General features: G+C 42.7%; 1 protein-coding gene across 3 annotated transcripts in view; it reads left to right on the top strand.

Annotated features, from left to right (window-relative positions):
* The window catches only part of PDZRN3 (PDZ domain containing ring finger 3), a 289,552-nt gene that overhangs the window by 220,632 nt on the left and 44,791 nt on the right, over positions 1-24,129 (top strand). The window lies entirely within an intron of this gene.

Genomic DNA, 24,129 nt, shown 5'->3' with positions numbered 1-24,129 from the left:
GAAAACTGTAACTTACAATTCTACTACTCTTGGCGCTACATGGTGGTAGTTTGTGAGCTCTGTATGTATGGCAGTCTTATTTTGGCTCTATACGGTGGTGTTGTGTGGGATGTTTCTAGCATATTTTATTCTGGCAGTATATGGTAATATTATGTGGGCTATAGATGGCAGTGCTATTTTGGAAATATATGGCGGTATTATGTGGGTTGTATAGGGCAATCACTTTTTGGTACTATAATAATATATGATCTCTATAACTCTATGGCGGTCATATTTTGGTACTATATGGTGCTATTATATAGGCTTTATATGAAAATCATATTTTTGGCACTAAGTGGCAGCATTATGTAGGCTTTTTGTCAAAGTCGTATGTATTTGGTGGTATTATGTAGGCTTTTTATGAAAGTCTTATTTTGGCACTATATAGTGGTATCCTATAGGCTTTATGTGAAAGTCTTATATGGCAGTACTAAGTGTGCATATAGTATATATGGTAGTGCTCTGGTTGAAACTTTTGGCTAAGAGGTACACATGCCTCTCCTGCATCCTTATGACTGCCCGGTAATGCTTCTCTCGCATATGTTGTTATAATGGACTTACACCTACAGTATATAAGGGAAATTTAAATTAAATTAAAATAATGGGGCGATTTTATGGGCAATACAAATTTCCTGTTATTTATAAGATCGGAGATGGATCTCGGGGGAGTGGGGCGTTTGTAAGGCTCATTAAAAATAGCTTATTACTAGTAGAATTGTGTTTAGACAAGGAAATAGCTGATATAGGGCGACGCTGCCATGTGCCGTCCTATAAACAATGAGTTTACATTCAGCAGAGCTATTGACTTTTTACTGCGGCATGTGAACAGTCACAGAGGTGTTTGGGGAATTATTATTTTTCAGGAGGTAAATAAGTAGAACATTTTCCCTAATGTTCAAGAAATATATTTCTTAAAGGGGTTGTGAAGAATGACTACAAAGAGCATCTCTGGAGGCCCCAGCTTGTTCGTGGAGTACATAGATGTCAATGGGGACCTTGCAGTGCCTTCATTTGCCATGCGGTGGTGCTGCAAGGAAATTCTACACTTGGCGCCTGTAGATCATAACTGATCGTTGAGGGTCTCAGCAGCAGGGCGAGCACTAAGACCGTCTGTTAAGGGGGCATCTGTTGTGGGCTCCTTTGGAGGCGTCTGTGGATTGCAGATTGGTAAAGACATATCTGGTGCTACCACATATGGGGGTTTTACTACTGAGTACATTATTATGGGGTATCTGAGACTAGAACTTATGGGGCTTCTAAGATTGGCACCATGGTATGTGGGCATCTGTGGATAGAACCTATGGGGGCTTTATGGTTGGCACATTGGTATGGGGGCATCTGTGGCTAGTACTTGGTACTTTTATAGTTGTCACAGAATTATGGGGGCTATATTATAGAGCAATATGCATATAGTGATGGAGTATGTGGCAGATCACTTGAGCTTATGTGCTTTGCCCATTATAAAGAGCATAGCTGGTGCTGGAGGTGGCACACACGGTGCTTTCTATGACTGGCACATTAATATGGAGGAATCTTTAAGAAGTATTTTCTGAGGCTTGTGTGGCTGATCAGTTATTATGTAGGCATCTGATTTGGGGTTGGGAGATTTAGTTTGGGGCATCAATGACGAACAGTTATGACTTTCACAGGAACATTATTTAGACATCTGCTTTTGGTCTATTGAAATTAATAGGTTGTCTACGTAATATATGGACATGCTGAGTCCTCCAAAACAAGAGACACTCTTTGGAGTCATATGGGCAGCTCCAGTCTGAAGCCAAATATAATAAGCTTAGTTCATATCCTGTGCCACCTAAATCAGTAGTAAGAGTGGTAGAGTGTGTGCCACCTACATCACCACTGAGGGTTGTCCTCTGTATTCTCTGCCACCTAAATCACTACTGAGAGTGGTACTCTGTATTTTCTGCCACTTAAATCACCACTGAGCCTTGTACTCTGTATTTTCTGCCACCTAAATCACCACAGAGGGTTGTACCCTGTATTTTCTGCCACCGTAATCACCACTGAGGGTTGTACTCTGTATTTTCTGCCATCTAAATCACCACTGAGGGTTATATTCCATCCCATTACTTTATCAGTTTTCTGTGCACCAGTGGCAATCATTAGGCATGAGGTGCTAGGCTTGTAATGCCACTTCCACCTCAACTTATAAAGGGTTAAAGTAAAACATTTCTTAAGTTTGGCCACTTTCTTCAGACGTGCTGATTTTTCTTGTTCCGGATAAGCAAGAAGACAATTCAATCATCGACTTCTTGAGACTCCGCAGCTGCTAAGAGCCGAGTGAAAGAAACCCAGAAGCAAATATGACCCCACAACCTATCGCTCCCCGATCAGCGCACCATGTAGGCTTCACTGCCCCAGCCTGACATGAAGCCTCACGCTGTGTGTCATCTTCTCTGTCAGTCACAAGCGGCACTTGCTACCAGCCCCTTTCAGCTGGCGGTATTCATATTTAATGACATAAACAGCCTCGCTCCCGGGTAATCATCTGCAATCCTCTGCAGACTACAATATTTACTTTCAAAGAGGAAAGGGGAGGAAGATTGAGAATCCCACCAGCGACTGCGAGCACGGCCATGGCTGATGGCACAATCTTCTCCTCTATTCCTAGGTTATAACTTATAGATCAGAGAGGGTCTCAGCAGTCGGACCCCCACTGATTTAGCAGTTATAACTTACCCTATGGATAGGTAATAGCCGGAATGCCCCTTTAATGCCATAAATAGGGCAGTAAATTATTCTCCTAAACTTTTGGCATTACTTCTCTAAAGTGACAGAGGAGTCTGCTGCAATCTTCGTACCCCCAATGGGCAGGTGCTGGATGCTGGGGGGAGCTGAGGAAGTGAAGATGGATCCAACATTCAACAATCTTTATTGGCAAATCCTTTTAAAAATTTGTAGAAAAGACAAAAAATGGACATCTCAGACGACAAAGCATATATTATGGGGTGGTGTGTATAAAAAATGCCATACGCGTTTCGAGTGAAAAACTCTTGAACACTGGCTATGAGCTGAAATTTTCTCTTTATTCATATGCCGGGGGGAGCGCCAACAAGACACCCTGCCTTGGCCTGGGCATTTAGACACAGGACTGGAGCAATGAGCTGATTCAGGATGTATTCACACAGTCAGGTGGAATTACTGGTCAAGCGATGGAAACATAGGTGCGTGGCTCGTTGCAGTGTATCAGAGCTGTGTAACAATAAGGCCTCATTCAAACGTCCGTTTTTCTCACGCACGAGCGCGGTCCGAGTGTCATCAGTTTTTCTCCAGTTTTCTCACTGGCCCATAGACGTGCATTGATTTTGATCCGACCCTCGGGTCATAATCAGACATGTCTCCTCAACTCTCCGCAGATCACGGACATGTGAATGGCCCCATAGACTATCACAGGTACGAGTACGAAAAATGGACATCTGAATGATCCCTACATGGCAGCTTTGGTTGCAACACCTAGGTTCACTATGTCGCCGTTACATCGCAACGTAAAACAATGTAATGGAGTCCACGAGGGTGCTGCGACCGCGACAAATCTGACAATGTTGGACTTTTTGCAACTTGCTTGTTTTGGTTGCGGCATCCTCGGAGGGGAGTAATGTGACCCCATTAACTTGTTTTATGCTGCATTGTGCCAGCAGCAACCTTTGGCCACTAGACCTGTGTCGTAGCCAAATTCACAGCCTCGCAACCTTGTTCGGTGCTATTCACTTCCGCATTAGGAGGTCAGCACGGCCAATGATCGCCTCCCCAAGGTACCTGCTGGCACGTGTGCGCGATTGGCAAACCTATGGAGAAGTGACATCAAAGCCCCCCGAACAACCCTTTCAAGGTTCCTATTCAAGCAAACAAGAGATTTTTAAAATCCTGAAGAATTGATACATTGTAAAAATTGTATATTCAAGAAAATAAGGAATACATTGTCACATGAAGTATAAACCTGGATTACTTCTCTAAATGAACCCTTTGCAAATCTCCAGGTGGCTGCAAAAATAATGGAAACTTTCTGACTGGTCCCGCACTGGAGACGACTCCCAAAGGTGGAAAACTTCATTTACACCATGTGGGATCTTAAATAACCCAGTGTTTACGGCCGAAAACGCGTCGGGTTTTAAAACACTGAAGCTGTTCATTTTGTTAATAGAGCTGCAACCTGAGTGCGTGAGCGGAGGCCGGGCGCGCAGGAAATGAGGGATATAAGTGCAAATTAAGTGTAATTAAGAATCATTCCGCTGGTGCAAACAAAACAGTCTGTGCGGAGCAGGTGGGGGAACGCCGCTGCCGCATTTAACTATAAGCCATAAAGCTGTTAAGTCTCTCCCTGATGGAGGAGCAGCTCCTTCATTAGTGCAGGCAGTAGCCCATTCAGTGGCCATCAGGCCGCTGCTTTTAGGACTGGCGCGGTCATTAAAATCCACTCTAAGTGAGCCATCACCAGTGTGAGTGTCTTATTGTGTCTCCGCTTACTGGTGTGGACCCCTCGTGTGCCGTCAATAAAGGGTGGAAGGGAATTTATATCAGAAGACCCTAAAAGAGGCCGAGCCCTTGGATCACAAGGACCTGAACCTTCCATGTGTCATTTGAAATATTGGTGGCTTTTTTTGTGCAGAAGGGTCCTTGTCCCCCCACCCCCCCCGGTACAGCTGTATTATTTTTGGACTTTTTTGCATGCAAATATGTATTTAAAATATATCTCCGCCATCAAAAAATATAGATGAGCTCATAAACGCTCCTCTTCTTTCCGTTTGCTCAGTATTCCCACGTGTTTTACCCTCACGTACTGTATCCTCACCCATCCCTTGTAGACTGTGAGTCCTCGCAGGCAGGGTCCTCTCTCCTTCTGTACCAGTTTGCCGTTGCTCTTTTGTTCAAGATTTCTATAATTGTTTTTGCTATGTATACCCCCTTTTCATATGTAAAGCGCCATGGAATGAATGGCGCTATAATAATAATAATAATACTAATAATAATGTTAGAGCAGCATTTTGTGCTTCTGAACAGCCGTGATGAGAATGTGCAACCATGGTCAGTAGACAGCTGTTGCCTCTGGTCACCAGGTCACCAAACCTATAAAACCTATATGCAAATGTATACCAATACTTTTAAGCATATTTACATAAACCCTGCCCACTTTGCAGCCCATTAAGGGTATGTGCACATGACATTTTTTTTCTTCAGGTGGGTTTGGTGCAGGTCCGCTACGAAACCCGACCAGAAAAAGTGCCAACAAAACACTCAAAAGAATGAACCTATTATTCTTTTTTTATGTAAAAGCCACTTGCTGATCAGATCTTCAGGATTTTGAGCGTCTTTTAACCACTTCCGATTTCCAAAGACAATAATTCAGGCATTTTCCTCTCCTTAAGACGCTCTATACGTACAATACAAGTCAATGAAAAGACATTTGGGAGACGCACTGTCATCTTTTTAAGCATTTTTTTTTCTGTATTATTGAATGGATTTAAAAAAAAAAAAACTCGGGTCTTCGGTGCTTGACTTTTGTGCCTGGATGAACGATGGATGGGTCCCGGGTCTTGACTGGCATGGACTGGTTCTCAGATCTTGCCTGGCGCAGATCTGGACCTCGTGCCTTGACTGGCATGGTCTGGTTCATGGACCTTGATCGGCGGCGTCTCTACCCCGCTCATGGGCACACCACAACGTGCTGGTTCAGGCCTCCTGTCTTAAACCCGGGATCTCTGCCTCGACGTCCCCCTGAGCACACGTCCTGCTTTACTCACCGCTTGGCGCCAAATCATTACCCGCCTTGCTGCTCTGACCTTTTATATCAGGAAACTGCGTCCTCAAGGCCACATGACCCGGTGCTCTGTCTATACTCTTCCTCCCCGAAACTCTTCCTCTTCCTGTTAGTTCCGCAGGGTCCTGCTTGATCAGGAGATGACAGTCTCTGGACAGATGGATAATCTCATCTCTTGCGGCACACGCTTTTTCCAGTTAGAAGGTACAAACTTCCAATAAGCCACTCTTCCTTGGCCACGACATCCAGTAACATGGCTAGCGCATCAAACCGATTCTTTGCCCTCGATGAAGGAAGGCTTTGCCGAAGACCCTTACTCTATTTGGTCCAGTGCCAGGGGCGAAACTATAATAGGTCCAGGGGTTGCAATTGCACGCAGGGGGCCCCAAAAGGTCCCTTTGACCTATATTAAAAGACTGTTACTATTAAAGATCTCCAATAATTGGGGGTCCTGTTTGAGATTTTGCATCGGGGTTCACGAGCTACTAGTTTTGCCACTGACCAGTGCCGTTAAATAAATGAACATGTCGGCTTACAGTGCTGATTTTGCTTTGGCAATCTCTAAATTGGACCTCAAAAAGGAGCAGAACCTTGCCCAAAAGTGCCAATTTTGAGGGCATTTATACATTCTTCAGGGTCTGATTATAATTCAATGTCCTCTTATATAGCAAGAGGCCTTGGGGGGTCTCCTCTTGCACCAAGGCTTGGGTACAATGTCTACTTTTGCACCCTCTGCATCTACTTCCCTAATGGTAGCTTTTTGGACCAACCTGAGAAGGGCCGCAGATTTTGGGTAATGCCGATGAGACACTCTAATCCAGGAGACGCGGCCAATCTGCGTAGAAGTTATCGGAAGGCAGATCCTTTAGGTCTTAAGCTATTTCTAGTCTGTGGGGTTACTGGAAGACTGGAGGTTGGAGATGGGATGCGCGCATCTATATATTTTTTTATTTTAAGACCACCAAGGACTAATTTTTCAAAAATAAAAACTGGTGGATAATCCCTTTAAGGAAAAGGTGGTGTTCTTTTCCTTCTGAAAGAGAGTTAATTTGCATATTGACAGTTAAAGAACAATACTTTTTCTTTAAAGGGGATATCCACTAGTTTTTATTTTTTTAAAAATGAACCCTTGGTGGTCTTAAAATAGAAAAAAATATATAGCTGTGCGCATCCCATCTCCGACCTTCGTGCTTGACCGGTGTGATCGGCTGCAGCAGAGACAGAAGAGACTATTTTCTCACTTCCTGTTGGAAGAGGAAGTGAGGAGACCGGAGTGGGACATGGATAACGGTGTGGAGGAAGGAAAGGCGTTTTTAAAATTTAAAAAAAAAAAAAAAAAATTAGTGGGCAACCCCTTTAAAGAGGTATTCCCATCTCCAAGATGTTTTCTCAATATGTAGTAGGTGTAATAATAATATTAGCAAATACCTCCGATTAGAAATGTAGTATAGTTCTTCTGATTCCCATGCTCAGGGAATTGCAGTAGCTTGGGTATCCATGGTTATAACCATTCATATAGTGACAGTTAGTTGTTAGTGGTTGTAGCCATGGATACCTAAGCTACTGCAATGCCCTGCACATAGGGTAATCAGAAGAACTATACTAGATTTCTAATTGGAGGTATTTGCTAATATTATGATTATTATTACACCTACTACATATTGGGATAGGATCTTGGAGATGGGAATACCCCTTTAATGAATAGATATAGTTTGCAAGCTTTTAATAAGAAAGGGTTGTAAAATTTTTCGGTGACAGGTATGAGCTGGGTATTGTCAGCTATTTACACGGCTCCCCGCGGGGATGTCCAGGTGGCGGTTTTCATTGGCCGTGAATTGTCTTTCGGGCTGAAGTGTTAATGTTGGTGTTGGGTGGCGATAACAAGCAATAAAGCCGCGGAGCAAAAAGGGAAAGATTAAAGGGAATGAATGCGTCGGTGGATGATAAGCAGCAGGCCTTCCCAGCTAGGCTCCCAGTCCTGTGCAGTAATAACACAATTTATTTTTATTTGACACAGTAATAAGTGTCCTCTTATTGTTCTACTGTAAATCTCGGCCGGGCGCGCTGGGCGCGGAGGTAACGCCGAGGAGGAGGGGGTCTCATCCTGAACAGGAACGTATTTCACCGATTAATTAGATCTGCATATCTGCGAAGTTATTAATTATCGCTGCCTGTTGGAGAATTCAATCTTTTTTTTTTTTTTTTTCATCCCAGATTTTTTATTTTTTTTATTTTAGTCCTTTATGAACAGGATCTAGATTAAAAATATGCATATACTTAATTTGTAACGGTACTAAAGGAAAGAAACAACCCAAAATATGGTAAATTTGAGAAAAAAAGTTTTTTTTTTTTTATTATTTTACTAAACAGCGCCACTTTTGTTTTCAGGTTGTGATTGGTATTGCAATACCAATGCGGAGGATTTAATATTCCCTTTTATTTTTGTATGTAAAAGGGGGTTGTAAGATTGTATCAGCATATTCCTATATATGGGTATTTAGGGTACATCCGGGGTGTCACTTATCTATTCAGCTTTGGACAATCCGAGGGTCTCTTCAGACTAAATAGATCACAAAGTTTCCCTCTGCTGAGACCCACTGCAATCAGCTTTGATATGTGGAGAAACCTGACGGTAAATGTTTAAAGGCTATGTCCACCTTTTGGGGTCATTTTATTTGCTTAAGTGCATGCATTTTGGGCTAAAAACAATTTTTGCTATTGGGTTTCTTTAAAAATTTTGCACTGTTTGGTTTTTACAGGCTTTTTTGTTTCCCTGTACATTGCTGGCTGCAAAAAGAGTCAACTGAGAATCCGTCGGTGAGCTTGTTCTGATGTGGAGTTTGTAACTCTTTTCTCTGTCTTAAAGTTGAGGTGAACTTTGATGCGGTCATAAATCAAGTTCAGAAAAAGACATATAATCTGAAGGAGCTTACTGATGGATTCTCAGCTAACTCAGCCAGCCAGCCTGTAAATGCCAAACCAAACAACATGTTTTAAAAAATGTTTAGCCTAAAATACATGTATTTAAAATAAAATTGCCCCGAATGTGCCCATATGTTCTAATTTCCCAGCAGCGCCACCACAGGGGGAAGATTGCATTACAGAGGGTCTATTCAAATTTATGGGCTGCCCATGTATTGCAGGATAGGACAGGTCCACCAGAGAGAGATGCTCATTGTAACCGCTCTCCTTTGTGGCCTAGAGATGAGGGTCCTGTACAGAGTGGACCCTCTCAGATGGCAGATCACTGCTCTAAACATATATCGGCATATTAGAAAATTCTGAATTATTCCTCTAACAAAACCAGGAAGTAGTACTGGGCACTAGAAGTAGTACTGTGCTGCAGAAGTCATACTGTGCTGCAGTAGTAGTACTGGGCACTAGAAGTAGTACTGTGCTGCATGCAGAAGCAGTACTGTGCTGCAGAAGTAGTACTGTGCTGCAGAAGTTGTACTGTGCTGCAGAAGTCGTACTGTGCTGCAGAATTTGTACTGTGCACTAGAAGTCGTACTGGGCTGCAGAAGTAGTACTGTGGTGCATGCAGAAGTAGTACTATGCTACAGAAGTAGTACTGTGCACTAGTAGAACTGTGTTGCAGTAGTATTACTGTGATGCATGCAGAGGTAGTAGTGTGCGTAGTGTGCACTAGAAGTAGTAGTGTGCACTAGAAGTAGTACTGTGCTGCAGACGTTGTACTGTGCTGCAGAAATCGTATACTGTGCTGCAGTAGTAGTATTGTGTTGTTGTAGTAGTACTGTGGTGCATGCAGAAGTAGTACTGTGCGCTAGAAGTAGTACTGTGCGCTAGAAGTAGTACTGTGCGCTAGAAGTAGTACTGTGCTGCAGAAGTTGTACTGTGCTGCAGAAGTAGTACTGTGCTGCAGAAGTTGTACTGGGCACTAGAAGTAGTACTGTGGTGCAGAAGTAGTACTGAGCACTATACATTAATGTACTGTGAGTGATACCATCTTTAATCCTTCGAGGTTTGGTTCCCTTCCACCAGTTTAATTCATGATCTGCAGTTAATCAAATTGACTTTTTGGACCTGATGACACCTGGGACTTGCCAGGATTCCTCCTCCTGTAAGATCACAGTCTTACAGAAATAATTTGGCAGCACTGAGAAGTTCTCCGATGCCATAATGACCCGGGGGAGTTGGATAATTTGATGTCTCTTCCCCCAAACTCCCTACATGTTTTATGTCTTTTTATTTTGGGAGATGTCAGTGCTGATGTGTAGGGTCCCTCCGCTGTTACCTACAATACGACTGTCAGCGCTGAGGCTGCTGCAGATGTGTGACAGGTGTCTGTGACTTGTTAGTCGAGGGTGACGTTGATGCCATCTTAGAAATATCACATATTAAAAGAGCTAGGAAAGTGATGGGCGACCGGGAGAACGGACGCGGCCCTGGCCTCCTATAGGAAAGATCACACTGGGACATACTTGTCATGCAGTTAAGAGATGAAATAATGTCCTCAAAGGTGGACAACCCCTTTAAAAAAATTGCCACATTCTTATTCTCATGCAAAATAGATAAGACCAATCTCGTCTGGGCCCCATAGTATTAGCAGTAATGTTCAGCCCTCAGCCTTTACATCCGATAACATAAAACATTATTGGGTCGACAATCAATATTTTACAAGTGCATCATTTGACTGTTCGCTACTGGACCCCAAAACTCTACAGGAATATTTATTAGGGATGTAGTCACCACTAGGGGGAGCTCACTGCGCACTGTATTATTATTGAGCTCATTGTAAAACTGTATGCACTAAGCTCCTAAGCGCCCTCTAGTGGTCGCTGCAGGAAGTCAGAATTTTATCATTTAGCCCTATGTATTTGGTGTAGAAACATTTTCACTATTGATAAATTGGATGCGGAATGACTGGTTTTATCGTCAATGGCCAAAACCATATGTCAGGAATTGCCTAATCCTTTAATTTTACGTCTAATCTCAACCACTAACTGTAAGCGGGCTATGCTGACTAATGACATGGTGGATGGGAGAATTGCTCTTGATTGAGGTTATGGGGGGGATGCTGCCATGGTGCAGTCTTTCTTGGCGGTAATTGTGGATGGTGTAGTGTGGCATGACCGATGTGACAGACGTGTGTCTCTGTTGGATTAATCAGCGAGTCCTTTGATCCGTAACATATGCTCCCTGCAGACGTTTCAAGTCAACATATTCAACATTTGTGCTCCGCCAGTTTAAGAAGGTCTTGTGCAAGGCGGGCAGATTTCCATCAAACAGGAAGGTTGTTGTGCTGACAGCAGCGGGGATGACATATACATCACTGATCTGTACTGCCATTTATTCCCCGATCTAAGCGGAATCACACAGAATATCTGTCTGGCGACCTTTCTGCTCGGTTATTACACACTATACTATACTTCAAAGATGGCAAAAGTAAAAAAAAAACTAAAGACTGTACAACTTGTAGTCAGATCTATATTGAGGAAACTGGGAAAGCTGGGTGAAAACAAGCCTTTATATCTATTTCACTCGGCTTTCCCAGTCTCCTCATTGACAAATGTATCCAGGGTAAGTGATAAAGATGGCTGGGACAACCACTAGTCAACTGATCAAGGGTCCAGTGTCCCCCATTTTAATGGAGCTGGGGTCAAGCATGTGCACTCAAAATATAAGGGACAATAATATAGCACAAAATTTAGAGTTCAATGGTCATATGTTTTGATTTTCAAAATACCCCCTTTAATAAAGCTCCTTTTTTTTTTTGCATTGTGCACAGAATGTTTTTAAAAAATAATCACTGATCGACGTGGATCTGGTGATTGAAACACATTTGTCCCACAGTGGCCACCGCAGGAGAAATGTGGTATTACATGTAGACAATTCCAGTAAAGTCCTCCAGAGTATTAGGGCATATACGAAGATAGGAGGATAGTCCATAAAGTATTTTCTTTTTTTTGCTCTGCAATGATCGGAGACCCTCTTTAACTTTTTGATCACTGATCTGGTGATTGAAACCTGCACATTTATCCCACAGTGACCACCGCAGGAGAAATGTGGTATTACACGTAGACCATTCAAATAGAGTCCTCCAAAGCATTAGAACATATAGATAGCATTGTCCATAAAGTGTTTTGTTTTTTTTTTTTTTTTTGTTCTGCAATGTTTGGAGACCCTCTTTACATTTTTTGCTCTTAGAGCTTTCAGAAAAAAAATATTTTATTTGCAAATCACTTCTGATGGAGACTAACAAGTTTACTCTCAGCAGAGATGTAATTAGTTTTTCAATATAGACTGTCTATAATAATTTGGAAATCAATGCTCCCTCCCCCCAGGTGGATCAAAAACATACACAATTTAAGCCTTTCTGATTGTGAAAACTGGGATGAGCGCCGGTCAGAGACTCATGTTCCGCTGCAGCCCCGGGGATCGGAATGGGGAGTTGTTGCGGCAGCAGTATATGAATATTTATAGGCGATGGGGCAGGGGCAATGGCTGACTTTGACAGTTTAGAGGAACACTTAGTTAATTAGAGGATGACATGTCACCCGGGGTCCCCTGGCACTGCCCTACCTTCTGTCTCCAAGTCCCTTCTCTGTATTTTTGACAAGCTAGATTACATCATTACATTGGGTTTTAGTCGTTAGTTGCCCCTATAAAGAAAAGGTGCATATATTAAGCATTAATTAGATGTTATCTCTGGCACGCTGTGAATTCAAGCAGGAAAAAAAATTACATTTCAAAGGCTGTGTGATCGGGATTTCAGCAGCCCATTAAAAGCTTCTCGTTATTATTGACGGGCCCGCGCCACTGCAGAGCGGGTGGCATCGGGGTTCTTTAAATGAGTTGTATAGCAGATATGTTTAATATGCAGACGATTCTGCCGCCACCGCTGTCATAACGTGACCAGAAGCCAAAAGTAAAGAGGGATCATTTTGAAAAATGAGATAGGAAACACGACGTGGTCAAGTACCCATAGTAACAAAAATTAGATTTAATGGGGTGGACCGCTTTTGATATACGCTTTTTAGTTAGAAGGGTTCTAGAAAAATAGCTGGATTACAAGGATCTCAGCGGAGATTGTCAACAATTAGCTGTAATCATCGTGGGATCCTGGCAGCAAGTATTTAATTTTCCTACAGTGCCTCCGCAGGTGAAATAAGGTAGTACACACTTTCATTAAAATTAATGGACTATTTCCTTTATATAAAGACATTTTGGGTCCTCAGAGTCTCTGGCCTTGGTTATAGGTAACAGATGAGGGTCCAGGAAAAGAGACCTTCCCTATTTTAGTTATACCTCATTTTGGAAAAGCTAAGTAAAACTTGCTAATACTTTGGCAGACTTCAGATATGCTAGCCTCCTGCATGGATAAACTAGGGGCACAACTAGGAGAAAGGGACTCACTGGGCAAGTGTCCTGGGTGCTATGGGAAGGCACCAACAAGCCATCCAGTCATGACCAGGGTGTTTGGATACAGGGCTGGGTAGATAAAAGCCTAGCTACTCCATTGAGCCAATCTTCATCGTTTGATACTGAAATAAGATAAGATAAGATAAGATATACTTTATTTATCCCGGAGGAAATTGCGGTATCACAGCAGCAGAACACAGATCTCGAACATGACACATATGATAACATAACATTTGGAATGCTTTAGACATTGCTTTTCAGACATTTGTTAAACACCCCCATAGCTGTTGGAACAAACGATCTCCTGTATTTTTCCTTTTTACACCTTAGTTGTATTAGGCGATTGCTGAATGTGAGTGGTATCACTGAGTAGTTAGTCAGATTTTCTATTCTGGAATCTGGGAAAGCTGGGTGATGAATAATGATGCTTCATTAGAAAATGATCACTGATCGACGTGGATCTGGTAATTAAAATCTGCATGTCTCCCACAGTGGCCACTGCAGGAGAAACAGGGTATTACATGTAGACCATTCAAATGAATTCCTCCAGAGCAAGGGGCTTAAAAACGGTAGCACTAATCATACAACCCTAGTCTCCATCAGAAATGATATTAGAATAAAGTATTTACAAAGTTACTTATCATTATCCGGTATGACTCTGTATAAAAAGTTAAGAAACATTGACGCTGCAATTCGAATATTGCAACCACTAATGATATGCGCTGTGTCTTCTCTATGAACGGAGAAACCAAACTATCCACATCTGATGAATGAATCAAATTGTGCTAAATGGTTTGTAGAAATAATTTCTCAGATCTGCATACCGTAATTAATGAAGCTACAAAATTAGCATTTTTTTATACTTGAATGGATAAAACTATTAAAGGATCTCTATGCCCTTCACTGTTCACCCTGTGTATAACTAAGCACAGCCCTAGTCTACAGCTTGCTAATGGCATTGACTCTTGATCTTACAATACGTATGGCCCGGGGCCAGTCTGTATGAATGGTCCTAGATTTGTAAGCTCATAGGAAGTCTTTGTCTGCTCCCATTACATGTCTGCTCCCATTATACGTTGAGTCAATGATTTACTTATGTAATATATAGTAAAATCTATTATTAGGTTTGTTGCTGAAATGTTAGGGGGTCATATACACTATATGGAGAAATGTATCAAGGACACACTTCTTAATCATTGAATTTAGGTTTCTCATTCAGTCCCATTGCATCGATTTATAACATCCGGCCTTCATTGCCCCCGCTATACAACATCCGGCCTGATTGCCCCATTGCCCTGGTGTATAATATCTGGCCCTATTGCCTCCACTATATAACATCCAGCTCCATTGCCCCTGGTATATAATATCAGGCCTGATTGCCCACAGTATATAAAATCCAGCCCCATTGCCCTGGTGTATAATATCTGGCCCCATTGCCTCCACTATATAACATCCAGCCCCATTGCCCTGGTGTATAATATCTGGCCCCATTGCCTCCACTATATAACATCCAGCCCCATTGCCCTGGTGTATAATATCTGGCTCCATTGCCTCCACAATATAACATCCAGCCCCATTGCCCTGGTGTATAATATCTGGCCCCATTGCCTCCACTATATAACATCCAGCCCCATTGCCCTGGTGTATAATATCTGGCTCCATTGCCTCCACTATATAACATCCAGCCCCATTGCCCCTGGTATATAATATCAGGCCCGATTGCCCACAGTATATAAAATCCAGCCCCATTGCCCTGGTGTATAATATCTGGCCCCATTGCCTCCACTATATCACATCCAGCCCCATTGCCCTGGTGTATAATATCTGGCCCTATTGCCTCCACTATATAACATCCAGCTCCATTGCCCCTGGTATATAATATCAGGCCTGATTGCCCACAGTATATAAAATCCAGCCCCATTGCCCTGGTGTATAATATCTGGCCCTATTGCCTCCACTATATAACATCCAGCCCCATTGCCCTGGTGTATAATATGTGGCCCCATTGCCTCCACTATATAACATCCAGCCCCATTGCCCTGGTGTATAATATCTGGCTCCATTGCCTCCACAATATAACATCCAGCCCCATTGCCCTGGTGTATAATATCTGGCTCCATTGCCTCCACTATATAACATCCAGCCCCATTGCCCCTGGTATATAATATCAGGCCCTATTGCCCACAGTATATAAAATCCAGCCCCATTGCCCTGGTGTATAATATCTGGCCCCATTGCCTCCACTATATCACATCCAGCCCCACTGCCCTGGTGTATAATATCTGGCTCCATTGCCTCCACTATATAACATCCAGCCCCATTGCCCTGGTGTATAATATCTGGCCCCATTGCCTCCACTATATAACATCCAGCCCCATTGCCCTGGTGTATAATATCTGGCCCCATTGCCTCCACTATATCACATCCAGCCCCATTGCCCTGGTGTATAATATCTGGCTCCATTGCCTCCACTATATAACATCCAGCCCCATTGCCCTGGTGTATAATATCTGGCCCCATTGCCTCCACTATATCACATCCAGCCCCATTGCCCTGGTGTATAATATCTGGCTCCATTGCCTCCACTATATAACATCCAGCCCCATTGCCCCTGGTATATAATATCAGGCCCGATTGCCCACAGTATATAAAATCCAGCCCCATTGCCCTGGTGTATAATATCTGGCCCCATTGCCCCTGGGGTATAATATCTGACCCCATTGCCTCCACTATATAACCTCTGGCCCCATTGCCTCTGGGGTATAATATCTGACCTCAATGCCTCCACTATATAACATCTGGCCCCATTGTCCCCGGTATATAACATCCAGTCCCATTGCCCTGGTGTTTAATACCTGGCCCTATTGTCCCCGGAGTATAATATCCAGCTCCATTGCCCCCAGTATATAACATCCGGCCCCATTGCCCTGGTGTAGAACATCCAGCACCATTGCCTTAGTGTATAATATCTGGCCTCATTGCCCCCAGAGTATAACATCCTGCTCCGTTGCCCCCAATATATAATATCCAGCTCCACTGCCCCTGGTTTTGTCCATATAATGCATGTTTAACCCATTCCCCACCATGCCATTATATCACACTACTATACAACACTTCACAATCAGATGACGCTGTACCCAATTCTTAATCGAGCCCTATAGGTAGCGTATCACAGGGCTATGTGAATGATGGGCATCCATGACACTCTCTGATGGAGCCTTTGATAATTCATGGATCGGATGATTGCATGTACTGAAGGTCATTTATGAACCACCATTTCAGCAGCACATTTCATTTCCTTTCCGCACTTTCATATGAACCTCATATATTAATAATAATAATATGCCCAATTTCTGACGGAGCTGCCCCTGAAAAATCACCCTATGCCTCGATGGCTGGTAATACATATGGTGCAAGCAGTAAACAATGGCCGCTATTAATATATCATTTATCGTCGTCATGTCTCTTGGTCCTTATTTTCTCTTAATTTTGCACCTTCTTGTCTTTAAATTAATTATGAGGCTGGATAGCAATGTGTTTACAGCATAGGCCTGCGCCATCTTTGGCTGGTCGGCAGATTGCAGCAGCAGCGACCGCCCCCACTGATATGCAACATGACATATCCCTTTAATTAAGTCCCTCTCTTTCAGCATCTATAGCTAATATAAAAGATTGAAATCTCAGCAGAAGCTTCAGAAAGTCTTGCAGACTTTTTATTGTTTCTATTGTACTTTCCCTTTAAGGGATTTGTCAGACGATACCCTTTAATTTGTATTTATATTTAGTGTAAGCAAAAATGGGTGATTGGGCGTAACTGTTCTCATAAGGGGGGTGGGAGGTGAGCACATATTGTAAAATCAGGATCTAACGAATGGAGGCTGAAATGTCTTGTTGTTATTGGGAAATTTATCATAATTGTCTGTTACCCATAGCAACCAATCACAGTTCAGCTTTCATTTTACAAGGGCTGTTTCAAAAGTGAAAGCTGTGCTGTGATTGGTTGCTATGGGCAAAATGAGGCCTAGTCTGCTATGTCAAGCACAAGGCCTGAAGGAGAGGAATGTGGCTCAGTTGTAAAGTGCTGCGAAATATGTTGGCGCTATAGAAATAAAATTATTATTATAAGGACTTAAAGAATACAGTGTAATGGTGCCTTTTTCTTAAAAAATTCTTTGAATACGCTTTCTTGTGAAAACACACTTAGATTCCTGATGTGAATTTCATATTAAAAGTTTTTGTGATTTTTATTTTTTTCTGCCGAGATTTTGAAAAGTGTGGGGGGAAAAAGTTTCAAATCTAAATAAAAACTGATTAAAATATACTCAAAAAGTAGCGTCTGATCTGCAAACCTCATCAAAGACCACATAGATTCCTGATGTGGGTTTCATACAGCAACTTTTTGTGAGGATTTATTTTCTGACGGGGTTTTGAAAACCTCGCAGAGGCAAAAAAAGTGACATGTCAGCTCTAAGATGCAGATTCCTCTTGTAATCCGCTCAAAACTCATGTATCTTTAAAAAAAAATCACTAATGTGTTGATTTGAGGAGCCGTGTTCTCCAAGGAGAGTTCACTGTATCCTGTCAGCACACTATGTCTCTGTTCTCCAAGGAGAGTTCACTGTATCCTGTCAGCACACTATGTCTCTGTTCTCCAAGGAGAGTTCACTGTATCCTGTCAGCACACTATGTCTCTGTTCTCAGAGGAGAGTTCACAGTATCCTGTCACCACACTATGTCTCTGTTCTCCAAGGATTCACAGTATCCTGTCAGCACACTATGTCTCTGTTCTCCAAGGAGAGTTCACTGTATCCTGTCAGCACACTATGTCTCTGTTCTCCAAGGAGAGTTCACTGTATCCTGTCAACACACTATGTCTCTGTTCTCAGAGGAGAGTTCACAGTATCCTGTCACCACACTATGTCTCTGTTCTCCAAGGAGAGTTCACTGTATCCTATCGGCACACTATGTCTCTGTTCTCCAAGGAGAGTTCACTGTATCCTGTCAGCACACTATGTCTCTGTTCTCCAAGGAGAGTTCACTGTATCCTGTCAGCACACTATGTCTCTGTTCTCACAGGAGAGTTCACTGTATCCTGTCAGCACACTATGTCTCTGTTCTTAGAGGAGTGTTCACTGTATCTTGTCAGCACACTATGTCTCTGTTCTCCAAGGAGAGTTCACTGTATCCTGTCAGCACACTATGTCTCTGTTCTCAGAGAAGAGTTCACGGTATCCTGTCAGCACACTATGTCTCTGTTCTCAGAGGAGAGTTCACTGTATCCTGTCAGCACACTATGTCTCTGTTCTCCAAGGTGAGTTCACTGTATCCTGTCAGCACACTATGTCTCTGTTCTCAGAGGAGAGTTCACTGTATCCTGTCAGCACACTATGTCTCTGTTCTCAGAGAAGAGTTCACGATATCCAGTCAGCACACTATGTCTCTGTTCTCAGAGGAGAGTTCACTGTATCCTGTCAGCACACTATGTCTCTGTTCTCAGAGAAGAGTTCACGGTATCCTGTCAGCACACTATGTCTCTGTTCTCCAAGGAGAGTTCACTGTATCCTGTCAGCACACTATGTCTCTGTTCTCAGAGGAGAGTTCACTGTTTCTTGTCAGCACACTATGTCTCTGTTCTCCAAGGAGAATTCACTATATCCTGTCAGCACACTATGTCTCTGTTCTCAGAGGAGAGTTCACTGTATCTTGTCGGCACACTATGTCTCTGTTCTCCAAGGAGAGTTCACTGTATCCTGTCGGCACTCTATGTCTCTGTTCTCCAAGGAGAGTTCACTGTATTCTGTTAGCACACTGTCTCTGTTCTCAAAGGAGAGTTCACTGTATCTGGTCGGCACACTATGTCTCTGTTCTCAGAGGAGAGTTCACTGTTTCTTGTCAGCACACTACGTCTCTGTTCTCCAAGGTGAGTTCACTGTATCCTGTCAGCACACTATGTCTCGGTTCTCACAGGAGAGTTCACTGTATCTTGTCGGCACACTATGTCTCTGTTCTCCAAGGAGAGTTCACTGTATCCTGCCAGCACACTATGTCTCTGTTCTCAAAGGAGAGTTCACTGTATCCTGCCAGCACACTATGTCTCTGTTCTCAAAGGAGAGTTCACTGTATCTGGTCAGCACAGTATGTCTCTATTGTCAGAGAAGAGTTCACTGTATCCTGTCAGCACACTATGTCTCTGTTCTCAGAGGAGAGTTCACTGTATCCTGTCAGCACACTATGTCTCTGTTCTCAGAGAAGAGTTCACGGTATCCTGTCAGCACACTATGTCTCTGTTCTCCAAGGAGAGTTCACTGTATCCTGTCAGCACACTATGTCTCTGTTCTCAGAGGAGAGTTCACTGTTTCTTGTCAGCACACTATGTCTCTGTTCTCCAAGGAGAGTTCATTGTATCCTGTCAGCACACTATGTCTCTGTTCTCAAAGGAGAGTTCACTGTATCTGGTCGGCACACTATGTCTCTGTTCTCAGAGAAGAGTTCACGGTATCCTGTCAGCACACTATGTCTCTGTTCTCAAAGGAGAGTTCACTGTATCTGGTCGACACAGTATGTCTCTGTTCTCAGAGAAGAGTTCACGGTATCCTGTCAGCACACTGTCTCTATTCTCAAAGGAGAGTTCACTGTATCCTGTCAGCACACTATGTCTCTGTTCTCAGAGAAGAGTTCACGGTATCCTGTCAGCACACTATGTCTCTGTTCTCCAAGAAGAGTTCACGGTATCCTGTCAGCACACTATGTCTCTGTTCTCCAAGGAGAGTTCACTGTATCCTGTCAGCACACTATGTCTCTATTCTCAGAGGAGAGTTCACTGTATCCTGTCTGCACACTATGTCTCTGTTATCCAAGGCGAGTTCACTGTATCCTGTCGGCTCACTGTCTATGTCCTGCTCTTATACAAGGCTTATATACCCTTATAAATTCCTCACACCATTATCTCTTTCCTCTTGCTTTTACCATTTATTTCTTATTATGTTATCTGTTCTATTCCCCGGAATCTTCCATTTATTTCCCCCTTGCATCACATCTTGCCGCCCCCCAGCGTTATTAGCAGGGCCATATATTGAGGGCCATCTATGTTGCTGTCTTGTCGTCACTCTGCAAACCTCGCTCCTGATCGGCCGGTAATCACATTAGCGTAGCATTAGGCCTGAACAATAGCTGGGGGTTTAACTGTCCAACAAACATCCATTTTTGTGAGCAAATGACTCATTTAACACTGTATAGCATTCGCTAGTGAAGGATTAGGAAGATTGAGAGCATCGAATGGGTCAGGGTTGGGGGGAGATACAATGAAATTAGGTTGGATTTAGAATTCCTGAAAGGCAGGTTAAAAGTTCACTCATGCACAAGTGAGACCCCTCTCACATTTACCATTGTTCTGTGGGTGGCTCCGATCTGCCATCAGGACCCATTACTAGTAAATGGACATCTCTATTGACCTTTGCTGCTGATCACAGCCTTGGGTGGTCACCTATGGAGGAATCATATACCTACTGGAAGACCAGCTGTAATTCAGCCCTCCTTATTTACAGCCACCCAGTCTTTAGGGGATTTTCATCCAAATCCTTTTCTTCCATAATGTTGGACGAGAGGGAAAAATCATAAAATTGGCAAAAATCGACAGCGGCTTTTGTTCTCAAAAAAATTTTCAGAACAAAATTTTTGGATCTTTAAAACTTCAACATGTCCAATCCTTCTTTACCCTCTCAGCGTGTCCGATGCTTCTTTAATAATCTTTATTTTTATATAGCGCCAACATATTCCGCAGCGCTTTACATACATAATCATGGCTGTCCCCATTGGGGCTCACAATCTAGGCTGCAAGGCTGCAGTGCTAACCACTGAGCCACCGTGCTGCCTTTCAATGTGTCTGATCCTTCTTTACCCTTACTTCCTCTGTCAAAGGATGGTCCCGAGACCTCCATAGTCGGCCGGTCCCTTCTGAAATCATCAGGTTTGGACGACTTTTCATCCAATACACTAATTTTCAAATGCATTTATGCATTTAATCATCAAGCTCTTGGGTTGTCCTCTGCTTGACTTTTAATGTCCTGGTCTAGTAGGAGGGTATTTGTTTGTCAAAATCTGAGTCAGCTATAAGATCCTTGGGAGCTTTGGAGGCCCAGCCCTTACTACTGGGCTAAATATTCTGATAAATAGTTGTTGCTGCTTGATACTCACAGATTCTTCCTTTGTTTCCTCTTGGCATGATCTATCAAGGATGACCTTGATTTAAAAAAAATAAAATAAAAAATAGTTTTGAGATACTCTGTTGGGAGATGTTTCTGCAATATGTATCTCTATGTGGCCACCCAGTGGTTGTGATGTGAATTGCATTGTCATTATAATGCAATCAATCTGTATTCAAATTTGAGGAAAGGTAAGGTTGGACCATATGTGATAAACAGGGTTAAGTACGTTGGATTTTTTATTTTTTTTGTCCATCCACCGGTGACCATTAGTCGTTTTTTGGGTTGTGGCTAATGGCAGATGACCCCGGCTCCTCACTGTTGACCCCTCCATGGCCTGATGATTACTCAAGGACCACAAGTATAAGTGCACTAACATCAAACGTTTGGGATTAAGATCCTGAACCAACACAGCTCAGCTGCTTTTTGTAGGAAAATTATTTTCATGTGTGAGATGGAAAATCAAAATGAATGACCTCCAAGATGAAGAAGAAAGCAGATGGATCCAGAATTAACCAACATTACGATCCAGATTTGCAGTCAGGTCATGGTAATGGATGTTTTTTTTTTTTTTTGGATGGGCAAATTGAGATAGCAGCCGTAAAAGCGTAGACCCCAATTCGGGTCTAAATTCCATAATATCAAAAAGTTTAAATCTGAGATCCAGTGACTTTTTTTTTTTTTTAAGAAACTGCTCCACACCTGTCCACTGGTTGTGCCTGGTATTGCAGCTCCACTTTGAGGCTGAACTGCAATACCACACACAACCTGTGGACAGGTGTGGCTCTGTTCATCGACAAAAAAAAGCAGCTATGTTTTGTACTCCTGGACATAGACTTTTATTGACTTGCATCCTACTTGCTCTCCAAAGTATCTCTGGGAGGCTCCCAAATGAGAAAGTTGGCAAAACTTTTCTACTTTTACTATCAAACCTATATGGCGCCACTTATCTACAGATAGAGAACAATTTTAATGTCACCGTCTACCGTCAGTTGTTCATGAACTGTTGGTGGATGAAGATTTAAGATTGTGTTATATCTGTTTTAGATCTGCTTTTTGTTACCGTTTCAGGTTTTTCTCCATTCACACCCAAAGCTGCATTTAAAACTCGATCTTGTTTTACTCCATTCACTTTCACAGCTGCATTTAAAACTTCTCCTGGCTTCCCGTTAGATGCTGCTTTGAGACAAGTGTGCACAGTGCAGATGAAATTCAAGGTGCAGCTTTGGCTGTGAATGGAGGAGAACTGTCTTGTATTTTGCCTGGGTTTGTAGAGTTTTCACAATTTTAATGTGAAGTCAACCATTTGAATGAGCAGTCATTTTTTCCCCTAAGCTGCCAGTCTGTCTCTGGCATATATTTCTGCTCCCTGGCAGTGACGGATGACAACATGTCACATTTTTACCCATGGCGTCTTGTCAGGTTCTGGTATAACTTTTCGTCTAAGATAGCCGATTAGTAAGGAAAAAATTACACATCCTTGGGTGTTATATACCCGAGCTCAGGCCGGCGGCTGTCTTGGGATGAGTTTAATATACAATATTTAATTCATGAATTTCTGTAGAAGTTCGAGGCACTGGAGAAAGAAAAACCGTGTGGCCTCAGAGGAGCGGAAACTTTTCTAGATGGCCAGACAGTTTGTAAATAGGAAGGTTATAAGGTTTATTGGTATTTAATTGGTTACCTTAAATAACCCCGAGGGCCAAGACCATTTATGGGTCACTATCCGGACAGCTCATAGAATACCGCCACACAGTTCTAAAATAATACCGCCCACAAATTTCCATTACATAAATCCATAACCTGTTCCATCCATCCACTGGCAACTTCGGGAGGAACATCATCTCCCCCCTGCAAATGATTATCAAAGACTTAAGGCCACCATTCACATTAGACTAAAGTCGTCCAATATCGGTGGGATCGGCCGACAGGCTAATGTGTATGGGGGGTCCTCCAGATTCTCCTTCAACAGATGTCCATCCTTTGGAGACATACATATTGTGATCTGATTACGGAGACGTCATAGATCCTAGGGGTAAGAGATGAAGATCTACTGAACGATCTTTGAGGAGTCTCAAGTAGACCATCAATAGCTAAGGTCTATATCTAGGGAATAGATTGGACCAACTCTTTGGATATTGTATCAATAAGATCAATGACTTTGGTTAATACTTTGACTTGAAGGGTCATCGTTATCTGTCTTTGGGGTGGAGTAGAACTTTATATTAACCAAAATGTAATCAAAGTGGAGAACCACTGGAAAGAGTAACTGGAGGACTCCGTGCCATTGTCTTTTAAATGGCCGGATTTATTTCATTGGGTGTCATGTACTACCACATTTCTCCTGCAGAGGTCACCGCAGGAAAAATGTAAAGAAGTCTGTGGCATGCCTGATCACACTGGGCCAATCACCAGATGGTTGTCTTTTAGAAAAGAGTTTCTCCAGGTAGAACAACCACTTTAAAAGGACAAACTTGCCTTCAATTTTTTTTTTTACTGAAAAAGCATTATTCTGACAGCTATTGAAGACATATGACCACATTTAAAGGGAACATGTCACTTGGCATAAATATGTAATTTTTTTTCCTGGTGTAAATGCCGCTGTTCTCCTGAATCCGGCGATGTTTTTCTTTTGTCCCTGCTCCTCTCTATTCATGAGATACGTCCCTTTATTCTTTGTATGTAAATCTAGCCTCCCTACTAAGTGGGCGTGGTGCTTAAGAAGACGCC

The sequence above is a fragment of the Phyllobates terribilis genome, unplaced genomic scaffold (assembly GCF_046119375.1).
Source record: "Phyllobates terribilis strain yellow unplaced genomic scaffold, ASM4611937v1 Scaffold_8__6_contigs__length_399053987, whole genome shotgun sequence".
NCBI lineage: Eukaryota > Metazoa > Chordata > Amphibia > Anura > Dendrobatidae > Phyllobates > Phyllobates terribilis.
This window is presented reverse-complemented; position numbering and strand designations above follow the sequence as displayed.